This window comes from Odocoileus virginianus, chromosome 28 (assembly GCF_023699985.2).
Source record: "Odocoileus virginianus isolate 20LAN1187 ecotype Illinois chromosome 28, Ovbor_1.2, whole genome shotgun sequence".
Lineage (NCBI taxonomy): Eukaryota > Metazoa > Chordata > Mammalia > Artiodactyla > Cervidae > Odocoileus > Odocoileus virginianus.
Genome location: NC_069701.1, coordinates 33,210,530 through 33,224,176, shown reverse-complemented (window position 1 = coordinate 33,224,176; position 13,647 = coordinate 33,210,530). Strand labels below are relative to the sequence as shown.

General features: G+C 46.7%; 1 pseudogene; it reads left to right on the top strand.

Moving 5' to 3' along the window:
- Window positions 1–670: 670 nt before the first annotated feature.
- Window positions 671–9,812, top strand: LOC110124629 (pregnancy-associated glycoprotein 1-like; annotated as a pseudogene).
- The last annotated feature ends 3,835 nt before the right edge of the window (window positions 9,813–13,647 follow it).

Below are 13,647 nucleotides of genomic sequence, written 5' to 3'. Positions count from 1 at the left end.
CAGCACACAGTTCTTCCTTGTACATTTGTTGGATGATATAAAATATCTTGTGGATGCATATGACATTTTTTCCAATACTGAAACCCATGCAATTGAAGTACTGCTCTACCCTAAATCTTTGATGCAGACTGACATCACAGGTGCCCCTGATCTCTGCCATTAGACCCACTACCTAAAGCCAGTTGTATGTCCCTGGGGTGTCCCTGAAGTCTTCACTTTGCCATTTGATAGCTTGTCCTCCTAGCAATCTCCTCTTCAACTGAGGACCACAAACTACACCTCATGAAGTGGCTAGGAAGACCATGTGAGATGATTAATGGTAGCATGGCCCCTAGTATCCATTTTTATGGTGTTCTTAGCAGTTTTTTCTCCAAGTTGGCAAGTTTCCCCTGCTCTTAGATGTCCATGCAGATCAGTTTGCTTTTTCAGGCAAGTGACAAGGAAGAGATTACAGTATAATTCTCTGTATTCTGAGAACCTTCAAAGTCCACTCACCAAGGACACTGATGGAGGTAAGATTTTATTGAGAGCTGTGTATTTTTATCAAATCCATTTTTGGCCTAAAGAGGGCAATTATGGCAGGTCAGAGCTTATATAACTAGGAGCACCTGGTCACCACTACATGCTAAGAACCCAAACTTCCCTGAGTACTTGGAGCCAGGAAAGAAGCATGAAGTGGCTTGTGCTCCTCGGGCTGGTGGCCTTCTCAGAGTGCATAGTCATGTAAGTATGGGGACTGTAAGCCGCATCATTTTCCTTTCTGGGATTTTTCTTTTTGTCTGATTATTCTTCCACTCATCAGGATTAGAAGGGAAAGGAATATTTCTCTGACAGTGTTAAAGTTCATTTCTTACTTATTGACAAGTACCTTGCTATAGAAACTGTGGGTCCCAGGGTCTTGGCGTAGATTTGCATGGTTGCACAACTCTTGGGGTCCAGTTATGTTGTGACCTGTTGAAAATGTAACTCCTTGGAATTGTTCAGTGCACAGCTAGTGCAGAGGTAGGTGTGGTCCTGTGGAATAGCACTTTTCTACATTTTATTCAACATGTCCTCTCTGTTCTCTTTCGGCTTCAGTGTATATGTCTATGTCTGCATCTCTGTATCTCTCTCATTTATGTCTCCATCTCTTTGGGGGCCTCTGTGAGTGCAGAACTCTCTGTGTTGTTTTCTTTCCTTTTAATTTTTCTTTTTTCTTGTCCTTCCTTCTCAAGCCTCTTAATTCCTTATTTTGTTCCCTATCTCCTGGATTCTTTTTTCAACCCTCTCTTCTATTTCAACATGGAGAAGGATAGAGCTGCTTAAACATTGTTTTACATCTGACAAGCAGTGTAACCACAGCCAACTCACAATCTTCCCGCATTTCAAATTCCTCCCCTGTGAAAAGAGGATATAGTGGGATGAGAAGGAAATAGTGGGATGAGGAGGATATAGTGGGATGAGAAGGATATAGTGGGATGGCCACAGCAATGCTAATGGTTTTCATTGTTGAGACTTCCTATTTATCAGGTACTTTTCATCCATCAGACTTCCCCGGTGACTCAGACAGTGAAGTGTCTGCCTACAATGTGGGAGACCTGGGTTCAACCCCTGGATTGGGAAGATTTCCTGGAAAAGGAAATGGCAACCCACTCCAGTATTCTTGCCTGGAAAATCCCATGGACAAAAGAGTGTGGTAGGTTACTGTCCATGGGGTCGCAAAGAGTCGGACATGACTGAGCGACTTCACTTCACTTCACTTTATATCCATCACTTCAGTTATCCCCCAAATATTCTATTTGGAGGGTGGGAATTGTTACACTCCACCTTTTTACCAAGAGAGAGACTGAGACATCACATGGTCATATGGCTTAGTATTCAAACGTATGTCTTTGTCATGGTACATGCATAAAATTCTGATAATAGGTGACTCATAAAAATGATTGGAAAGTACACAGTGCCATTACAATGGCATTTATACCTTAACAGACACAGCTAATTGTTGCTTCTTCTTTGTTTTTTTTCCCCAATGCTTGGTGAAAGAATACCTCTAACAAAAATGAAGATCATGGGAGAAACTCTCAGTGAAAAAAACTGCCGAACAGTTTCCTGAAGGAACATACTTATAGACTGTCCCAGATTTCTACTGGTAACTCAAATATAACTTCTGTACCCATGAGGAACTTCCTTGATGTGAGTGTGTTGGGGGGATAGTGCTCCACATGCCCCCTGGGGTGTGGCCTAGCATTGGAGTTCTTCTGGAGGTGGCAGGTGGGATGCTGGGGCTGGAGCTCCTGCAGGAGGCAGAAACACTGGGAAACAGGGACCCCACCCACAGGAGAAGGCATTCTCATCCTCAACTCTTGGTCTGTGGTGACTGGGACCAGCAATGACCAGGTGGCAGGTAAACATCCATTTCTGTGTCAAAGATGTGTCATTAATTTGAGGGAGATTGCTCCTTCTGAACTGAGCCACTCAGTTACAGATGAAGAGTGAACCATCTCTGGTCAAAGGATAAAGCCAACTGCAAAGCAAGTGTGAATCCCCAGGCAGAGGAGTTCAACTTCCACAGATGCAAGAACCACAGCAGCAAATGTTACTGAACCCCTAATCTGTGTAAGGCCATAAGAATCTAACACTGTGATTATTTTTATTAGATTTTTTTTAAGGACTCATTTTGTCTTCAAGAATGCCCAGGCCAGCGTGAGAAATAGGTAAAGAGTAAATACATGTCAAATGAGAGGGTCTGCTGTGTGGTGTTGATTGGATATGGTCTGAGTTTAGAAGGAGCGGCTAGGGTTGATCAAGTTGGACCTCCTGGGGAAGGATGTGCTCAGGCTGGATTAGAAGAGGAGACTAGAGAGCTCCTCAGATGAAGGTACTAGGACTTCCCAGGGGTCAAGTGCTTGTAGCTCTGGGCTTCCAGTGCAGGAGGTACTGCTTCAAAGCCTGATCATAGGGCTAATATCCTGTATGCCACATAGCACAGATAAAAAACAAATGCAGGCACCTCTGTGACAAAGACTGTGAGCTTCACAGTGGTTGGAAAGTGATCTCTCAGGAGACTTGTGACACCCAGAGGGAGGAAGCAGTTTGGGAATCAAAGGGAGCCAAGTCTGCACTAACCAACCCCCTTTTGGTCCCCATAGCTGTCCTATGTGGGTAACATCACCATTGGAACACCCACTGAGGAGTTTCAGGTTATCTTTGATACAGGCTCATCTGACTTGTAGGTACCCTCCATCTTTTGCAACAGTCCATCGTGTTGTGAGCACAAGAGCCTCCCAATCCATCCATCTTTTACTTCCCTGACACCCCTTACTCCACCCTTGGCACCTGTATGACCCTCATTTCTCATGTCTGCAGATACATGCAATGCCTTCAAATATTACGAGTCTTCCACCTATCGGGATATGAACACGCCCTTCCACATCATCTATGGAACTGGGATAATGAAGGGATTTCTTGCTTATGACTCCATTTGGGTAATGTGGAAACAGAAACTAAGTCAGGACTGACTACAGAGTGACTGCTGCTTACAAAACAGTTGCAGGACCAGCTGGCAGAACCCATCCTTTTCTAACTCCCATAGATATTGGCCATATTACCCACAGGATCCTGTCCCTGGGGAGACAGCGCCTGTGGTGACACACAAATTCCCAGCTTAGCTAACCCAGAGAGTGCCTTGAGGTGTGGATTTGCAGCTCCCCTGCTCATGAGCAGCTCAAGGTGCATTTTTATGGGAGCAAGAAGAGGGGAAAATAGCACCCGTTTTTATATTCTCTGACTGTTCCAGGCACTTTCATGGTAATAACTTGTTTAATCCTGCAACAACCCCACACAGCAGGTACTCTGATAAACTCGTGATACAGATGAGGAGACTGAGGTGTAGACAGCAAGGGCCTTGCTGAGGTCACATATGAGGTAAGCGGTGGAGCTGGACTGGCTTGTCAGGACTGAAGCTGGTGTAAGATGTTTGGGGACAGGATAAAACTAATCTGGGGACCCTGGGGGTAGTCAAACACTTTAGATATCCAGGCTTGGAAAGAAGGAAGCCAGAGATATTGTGGGGCCTAATAAATGGTTTCTCACTCCAGGGGCCTTTTGGAGTCTAATAAAACCTTCAGCCTGCCTCCCCCAAATTACCTCAGTAGTTCCCCTCCCTGTTTTATTCTCTCTCTCCCATACACACTCACACAAAGACACACACATCCCCAAAGTGTATTTCCCAGGAGGTTATTTCATAAGAACCCTGCCAGCAACATTGTGTACCTGGCATCTGCCATCCTGGGCAGATGCAGAATCCAAAATACATTGCAATCAATTCAATCCATTTCTGTCATCAGTCATAGTGACGCCAGTAGAAGGCTCTCCTGCTCTCTACTCTTTTTGTCCTGAAGGGGGCACCATTGGGTCCTAACCTGAGTCTCTTGGTTGCCTCACCTGGACAGAAGGCTTGAGGCCAATTTGACAGAGGAGCAGATGTTTTAAAATCCACAGCCCACACAAATAGAACCCAACTTTCCCATCATGATCTAACCATCTGAGGTCTCCATTGAAGACACAGCTTAGCCTCAGTTCTTCTCTGAGGATCTAATGGTAATGCACCCCAGCCTAGTCCCAGCCCCACTTCCTAAATCTTTATGTGGGAATACTCTCTTCTCCACAGATTGGGGACCTTGTTAGCACTGACCAGCCATTTGGCCTAAGCTTGGAGCTAAACAAGTTTGATAATACACCCTTTGATGGCCACCTGAGCTTGGACTACCCCGACATGTCCATCATAGGAACCATCCCCATCTTTGACAACCTGAAAAAACAAGGTGCCATTTCTGAGCCTGTCTTTGCCTTCTACTTGAGCAAGTAAGTCTGAGCTGGACAAGCCCTCTCACCAAATTAAGAAGCTTTCCGTTGCATGAAAATTATAGAACACTTGATACAGAAGTATCCTGAGAGATTAAACTAACCCAGGATAACTATGGCCCCAGGGCCTCACCTGGCTTCACCACTGGCTTTTATAAATAAAGTTTTATTGGAACACAACCATGCTCCTGGGCTCAAGGGAGGCGGCTTTGTCTAGGGGTGAGGAAAGGGGAAGACCAATGGAATGTGTCAGGATACAAGTTGGAGGAAAAACCAACAGGATTTGCTGGTGGATTTGATATGGAAGGAAGGAGAGGGATGGCAGAAATCTTTCCTTCCTCACTATCAGTTCACTGGGAACCAAATACTGGCTACCCAACTTTCCGGAGCCAGTGAAAAATGAAAGTGTGGGAGCCCTTGTTCAACAAGTATTGGGAATTTCAAGACAGGGATAGCAGAGGTGGGGACTCTGACTGTGGGGCCCTATGGATAGCACAGGTCACAGGCCAGTGAAGCCAACCCTGGGTGACCAGAAGCCACACTCTTAGTGCTTTCAGTCCTTGATTTTTCTGAAAAATGACAAGTTGGGCAAGGGGAAGGCCAAAACCCTTCCTCCTGAGGGTATATCTGAGCATTCAGCTCTCAAGAGGTCCAGGATCCTTCAGAAGCCTAGGTGGATGGAACCTGGCCAGATGACTCAGCTTCTAACCTCTGTGCCACTCATTAGCCAGTTACCAGCCTCAACCTGGTTCTCAATCCCTCCTAGGATCAATCTCTGCATCTGTAAATAGGGAGCTCATTAGGGCCTTGATGGGTGGACAAGCACAGCCCTGATAGTACTATTGTTACTGTCCCCCCAAAATCCCCTTCTCTCCTCTCTCTACAGATGCAGGGGGAAGGGCAGTGTGGAGATGTTTGGTGGTGTGGACAAAGGCTACTACCAGGGAGAGCTCAACTGGATACCATTGACCCAAGCAGGTGACTGGTGTGTAAACATGGACCAGTAAGCCTCTCCCTTTGAGGGTCACCTCAAGCGATGCTCCCACATCTGTACAATGACACAGGTAGACACACAAATGCACTCGCAGACATACAGTCAACGGACATATATACCACCCACAACAACACATACAGACACAGTCAGGCAGTTCAGTCGCTCAGTCATGTCCGACTCTTTGCAACCCCATGAACCGCAGCATGCCAGGCCTCTCTGTCCATCACCAACTCCTGGAGTCCACCCAAACCCATGTCCATTGAGTCAGTGATGCATCCAACCATCCCATCCTCCGTTGCCCCCTTTTCCTCCTGCCCTCAGACACAAGACACATACAAATACACAAGCAGGCACATATCAACACATAGGCTGACACATAAAAACACACACAGGGATAGATAAACATGCATAGCCAGTCAGAGACACACAAGCACACACACAGAGCCACAAAGGAATATACACACAAATAAACACACAAACACAAAGATACACAAACCATCCGTGGATCCATAATCACCCCAGGCTCCTGACCAAGGCTTTGACCAGGGTCCTTCACAGGGTCCAGAGAGGCCTGTGCAGCTGGGGGAGGACTGCACCCCTGAGTGTGAGGTGGGGAGCATGGTTAGAGGACTTTACAGTGTGGTAAAAAGAGGATTAGGGAGAATTTCCTCAGCCTGAACAAAGTTATGATAAGATGACCAACTTATCCACAGCTACATGGGACCAAGGAAGTTCTCAGTACATATAAATGTTAGTTTAAAAACAGGAAAAGTCCTGAACAAACAGGGAAAATTGGTCTCCTTAGGGAGAAACTAGTCAGCAGTGGAGAGAGGTTGGCCACAGTCCTGAGACTTGGAAGCGACTCACAATAAAAGACACCCCATGTAGCCATAGCTACCTATTGGCTACCCCAGTCACACAGTGCAGCAGGTGCTGTAACTGAGAGAATCAGGAAGGTGGGATACAGAAATGACTTGAGAACAAGGGGCAATAATTGATGGGTTTCTGTGTAATACCCTCAGACAAATGCTGGCCTTTCCTTTGGAGGTCCCCTGGGCTAGTCAGTTATCACCTGGCCAGGGCCTCAGTGTCTGAGCTGGGTGAGTGAACAGTGCTGGGAGACACCCTCTGCCAGGACAGCCGGTCTCCCCTACCCCTATGAGAATCTGCTGCCCATGGGAACCTCCATCTTCACTTTGTGTTTGACCCATTTTTGTTTGACACTGGATACAGCTCTCTGGATGATCCTCATTCATTATTTTCACAGTCTTCATTCACTCACTGAACAGACAAACATTGTGCATCCACTCTGTGCCAGGCACTTTAGTGAGGCAATGAGAATAAAACTTTCCCTCACATCTAAGAAGGCATATGTACAAGAAATAACTCAGTCACATAGTGAATTGTCACTTTGGTACATGCTAGACATGAGGAAGGGTCTACAGAGAGTGACCAAGACAGGAGACTGATACACACTGGGAGAAAGACTTCCCGGAAACCATGACAGTTAAGCTGGAATCTGGAAGATAAGAAGAAATTAGCTACTCAAAGGGGAGGAGGGTCTTCCAGGAAGGAAGACCAGCTTGTGTCAAGGTACGAAAGAGCCTGGTGTATTCAAGTACTGCATTCAAGGATGTTAAGGAAGGTGCTGTGATCAGAGCAAAGGAAAAGTCAGGACAAGAGATGCAGAGTTGTTCAGGAAACAGACAGTAGGGGAGGGGGCAATTCTGGGGAGATTCAGAGTAACCTTGACACCTGCTTTGTCCTGATGTCTCAGCATCTCCATGAAAAGAAAAGTCATTGCTTGTTCTTGTGGATGTCATGCCATTGTGGACACTGGGACATCACTGATCGTTGGCCCAACAGTGCTGGTCAATAACATCCAGAAGCTCATTGGGGCCACTCCACGGGGTTCCAAGGTGAAGAGTTATGCCAAAGGGTCACTCCCAGTCTCCACACACAAGGATCTCCAGGGCCAACCTCTCTCCCCCTCTCTCTAACAGCACTATGTTTCATGTTTTGTGGTCAATACCCTGCCCTCTCTTCACCATCAACGGCATCAAGTACCCAGGGCCAGCTCAAGCCTACATCCTCAAGGTGAGGGGACAACCCTGAGGGCTGGTTCCCAAATTGGAACTTGCAGGAACCCTTGGGCTGCTGCTGGGGGAGGGCGCCCTCTCCAGGCCATCTCGCACTATTGCAGATTCTGCTGAGCCCCTGAGCCCCTGTGGCTGGGCCAGAACCTCCCACAACACCAACCACTTGAGAGTAAAGGCCCATCTGGGACACTGATCATCCTGAAATAAATGTGGAGAACCCACACCATGCTGGCATGGTGGGAGTCATAAGGAGAGGGGAACACTAAGGTCCTCAGTCCCCAAAGAGCTTCAATTCAATCTGAAACCTCAGATGCATGAACATGAAAGTCAGCACTAGCAGTCCCTGAAATAGGCCATGTGACAAGGAGAATGGCTGGGGACAGTCCCAGTGTGCTGTCCCAGCATAAATTAACAGTCTCCCTTCCCTTCTCAAAGTTGTCCTGGTTTTAATGATAAGTTGCTTGGTTACCCTAGTTCTTGGCTGCAACTTCCCCTTGCTAAGCCCAGTTCCCCCTCTGTGAGTTAGAGTACAAGTCCCCTCGGTGGGAAACTGGATGCTAAGGTGAATAAAGGGTGCACAGTGACTGCTCAGCCCCAGCACAGGATGGTGGCTTCATGTCAGCTCCCAATGAGAGTTCAGAGCAGGCTGATGGGCTCAAAGAAGGCTTTGAGGAAGAGAGGGAATTTCAGTAATTCTAACCCTGCAGTTCATGGAGCCATAAGGAGACCTGCTTGGGTCTAGGCTAATTTACACTGGATTCCATGGAAATGCCATCCCAAGGTCCTCTCAAATGGGCATTGGGAGCAAATTAGTGGTGATGAGGTTTACGGACCAACCAGTGGGAGTAGAACACCAGAGTACTTCACCCATCCAAGCCTGGAGTGGCCAAAGAGGGTGACTGTGGGTCCAAGGAATCTCCCCAGAGGGCCTGAGCAAACTCTTAAAGAATGTGTTGTGAGCACTGCTATGAATGTATTTAAGATGGATAACAAGCAACAAGCTACTGAGTAGTACAGGGAACTCTGCTCAATGTTATGTGGCAGCCTGGATGGGAGGGGTGTCTTTGGAACAAGAATACATGGATATGTATGACTGAGTCCCTTTACTGTCCACCTGAAACTCAAAATATTGTTAATTAGCTATACTTCAAAACAAAAGTAAAAGTTAAAAAAAAAATATTGTGGGGATGCAGGAGAAGAACCAGCATTTTCTGCAGAGAAAACATGGGCCAGGATTCAGAAGGAAAGAAACAGTGTGAGGAGGACTATGGGACACTCTTGTTCTTTTCTAAACAATTGTATTGAAGTATGGCTGATCTTCAGTGTTGCCTTCACTTCTGTTGCACAGCAAACTGACTCAGTTACACACATACAAAAATATTTTTTCTTTTTCTTTTCATTACACTTCTATCAATGAATATTGAATATAGTTCCTTGTGCTATACACTAGGACTTTGTTGTTTATCAGTCCTCTGTGTATTGCTTTGCTTCTGATAATCCCAAATTTCCCATCCTCCCATCCCCAACTCCCCTGCTATATGGCAACCACATATTTTGGCCCTTTTCATTTTTGGATGAACCCTCACATCCCCAGCTGCTGAGAAAATCACCTGATACTTTACCAAAAGAGGGAAATAAAACCAAGAAGTGTCCGGAGTCTGGATATTGAGAGCAGCTGCAGGTAAGGGCTCAGGCTGACTGGTGTGTGTCTCTGACTCCCCCAGGATTCTCGAGGCCACTGTTTTAGCACCTTTCAAGGGGGCACAGAGGAAGATAACAACTCAGAGACCTGGATCCTGGGTCATGTCTTCTTGTGGCTCTATTTCTCTGTTTATGATCCAGGAAATGACAGAATTGGCCTGGCTCCGGCAGTGTAAATGCTTGGACTGGTTCAGAAATCAATCAGGCCTCTCCTAACACACACTCGCTCTCACTACGACACTTCTGCCCTGCGATGCTGGCGAACTGTGTTTGGTGCTCTGCAAACCCTATTCTCAGTAAAGAATAAAAAGTTTCACTCTTAGTGGTGCTAAAACAAATGGGTGCCTCTTTTTGGGTCTGGGAGGTGCATCATAATCAGGCAGGATCTAGAACCAAGTCTGAACCACTAGGGAGAGGAGCCCAGCTCCAACTGCTTTCAATAATTGCAAGCTCTAAAGGTGCCCATGAAAAGCAGAGGGAGATGCAGTCAGTGTCTATGGGCTCTTTGAATGGATCAGGCTCTGTGCTTGTGAGATTAGAGTGGCCAGGGAAGGCCTGCCTGAGGGAGACACATTTGAGATGATGCTAAATGCTGAGAAGAAGCCAGCAATGCAAAAAGCTGGGAGAAAAACATTCTAGATGCGAGAAATAGTCACTGTAAAGGCCCAAGGTAATCAAGTTTAATGAATAACTACTTTTCCACTTCCAATATTGCTTTAATGCTTGGAATTTGGGCACAAGTCACCAACAGGACCTCGTTACATACTTCACTTGTAAGTTACCAGCAATGAACCATCTCATGCTCCCCAGAAGGGAGACCCTGGTGCTGTCAGAGTGCTGAGTCAGCCCTGGGATTTACACAAGCTGGTTATCACCAGGGGCATCCGTTCCCAGGGGCATCACCAGTGACTCTGGCTATCTCTGCGTGCTTGTCCTCAGGGGTGGAAACTCCAGGGAACTGATAGAGCCAAGAGACAAACAAAACCTCTTGTCCCATCTTGCCCTGTGTGATCCTCTGGTCGGCTGACTACACTGCTCTCTGGGCAAAATCTCTTCTCCTTTTCCTTCTCCGAAGGTGGCTTGTGAATAACATCAGCACCTGACCCTGAAGTCTTGTGGCTGGAACTCAACTCACAACCAGCTGAGACCCAGAGATGTCCAGCCTTGTCCTGAGTGTCTGTCCTTTTTCTCCATCCATTTCCATAAAGCAAAGTCCCCCAAGAACATGACTGGTTCACCCCCTCTCAAGACATTCAAATCTCCAAGATCTTTTTTGAGCATCAAAGAGGGAACAAGTCCCTTGATTATAGGCTTGTCTCAATCCAAACCTCACTCAGCCAGGGGTTCCCTGAGGAAAGAGTAAGACACTGCGTCTAAGTTCTCAGAGGGCTGAACATGGAATGCTGCTTGCTGTGAATGCAGGTCCATGTGACCCGGTGTCCCAAGAGTCTGTGTTGCGTAAATGAGGAGTGGAAGCTCTGGGCCTGCTGAGCTGGGAGTGAGTCAGGCACCATCTGCATGACTGCTTCCTGGGAACACTCCAGCTGGGGCTCCCCCACTGTGCCTGGAACCCAGCAGAACCAGCTCCCCACAGTGCTTTCCTGCTGCTACAAGAAGGCCGGTCTTCTGATAAAATCGCAGCCAGACTTGAAGGACAATGGGAAAGGAATTTCCACTCTGGTGCCTGCAGACCTCTGAGAGCTGCCTAGCAGTGGATGCAATTGAGCTTTTTCTCATCTTTCCCTTCCTGGAGGTCACCTAGCCTGAGAATCAAAGGTCCTGGTTCCCAGGTCTTCACTAACTTACCTGCAGCCTTAGAGTGAGTCATACACCCCAGGATTCAGTTTCCCATCTCTTGGATGAGGGTGACTGGACTTGCTCCAGAACACTTGTTCCAGACTGAAGTTCAATGTCAATCAGTAGATAAGTGGCTCAGAGGTATCTGTTACCAAGGATGCTGAGGCTGCATCTAGTGGGCAGGGGGCCGTGACTGCCTGGTGATATCCATGGATCCTGGACTCAGGACTGGGAGTGGAAGACTATTTACCACACAGCTGCTGTGAGATGGAGGACCTTAGAGGCCTTGCCCCCTGGAACTTACCACCATTTGGGTTCTGTGGGATGAGATCAGGTAGCTATAAGTCAGAAGTTACCAACCAGGAAAGTTGTAGTTTCCTCTGCAGAAACCCGAGTTGGGCTGATGAATTAGCTCTCTGAAAGGAACTCTGGGCACAAGACCTGCCAGGACGCTTAGATAAATTAGGAAGTATTTTAAATGCTTGGATGAGCTGCCATTTTGCTGCCCAGCATGGGATGATGCGCATAGTTAGAGTGGAATCGAAGGGCCCCTGGGGGAAGCTATCCCTCTCCCCATGACTCATTAATGGTGAGTATGGCTCTACCCACTTCATGTCCAGAGCAGGAATTCCAGCAAGAAGAACATGACCTCCAGTAAGGTTAACCAGAAGACTTGGGTGGATTTGGCCCTCTGCTTGGCACCATTCTTTTCCCAGTGCTTCTTTCCTCCCTCCTGGATGCTGAGCAATCTGCCCACGTCTTGGTTCCTGGGTTATGAACTCCTCCTCCCTTTCCTTCCAAAAGTCCCCAGAGCCCCACTAGTGGCTCCCTCCATACCCGGACTCTCTCCCTCACCTGCAGATGACACTAAAGAAGAAAAAAACAGGAAGGGGGCTGCCCAGTTCATTCTTTCTAAAAACGTCCCCATTCCTTCCACCTCCAGGCCCTGACCTGGCTCATTAGAGTCTCCAGCTGGATGAGCAAGCAGATTAGCAGGGGGGTGCAGATGGGGGTGTGGGTGGGGTTGTCGGGTGTAGAGGATGGGGATCAGATGACTGAAGAGCTGGATAAAGAGAAGGTGGGTCTCCAACCACTCATTCATTGGGGGGGCCTGCCTGAATCTGCTTTTCTTGGGCCCTGCAAAGTACCACTAAGACAGAGCCTTCAAAATGCACCTTTTGGAAATTTATTACAAAATGATGCCAAACATAATATAAATAAGAAAGAATAGTTTCATGAACCCTGTATTTCATCATTTGGCATCAATAACTACAAAACTAACCTCTGAGTCCCACAGGTTGTCATAGAGCGGAGACTAGAAGTGTAAGTCAAGGTGGTGGACAGTCAGGTTTCTGGTGAAGATACTCTTCTTGACTTACATCAGTTCTCTTCTTTCTATGTTCTTATGTGTGGTAGGGGAGGGGATGGAGGAAGAGGGAGAATAAGAGAGAAAAAGGGGGGAAGTGTTTAATGCCATCATGAGGGCCCCACCATCAAAAACCCATATTAACTTAATTACCTCCCAAAGACCCTACCTCCTAATACCATCACATCTGGACTTAAGGATTCAACATCTGAATTGTGGGCAACAGAATTCAATCTATAGCAGCTATGCAGATCTCTTTTCAAATCAAGACAGACCCTCATTTAATTTCTTTTTTCTTTTGCTATTTATTCATCTCTGCTGAAGTATTTTAAGGAAAAGGTTACCATCTCACAAAATATAGATAACCACAATGTATTTTGTTCCAAATAAAATTAACATCTAATATCCAGCCCATGTTCAAATTTCCCTGATTCTCTAAAAGCAGATGTCTTTTCACAGTTTATTGAAAGAATGTACTCATATGTTTCACTTTTAAGTTATTCTCTTTTAAGACTAAATAACTCTCTCTCTCCCGATTTTAAAGCCATTTATTTGTTCAACTGGGAAGAAGTGACATGGTTTGTCTTACAGAATGTCCCAAGTATTGGGTTTAGAGCAGGGATCCGCAACACTGGCACCAGGACCAATACCATTCCTTGGTCTATTGAGAATCGGGTTGCAGAGCAGGAGGTGAGCAGCAGGCCAGTGAGTGAGGCTTCATGTGTATTTACAGCTGCCCCCCATCACTCTCTCATCACCCAGAGATGGGACAGTATCGTTTTAGGAAAACAAGCTCAGGGCTCCCACTGATTCTGCATTATGATGATCTGTATAATTATTTCATTACA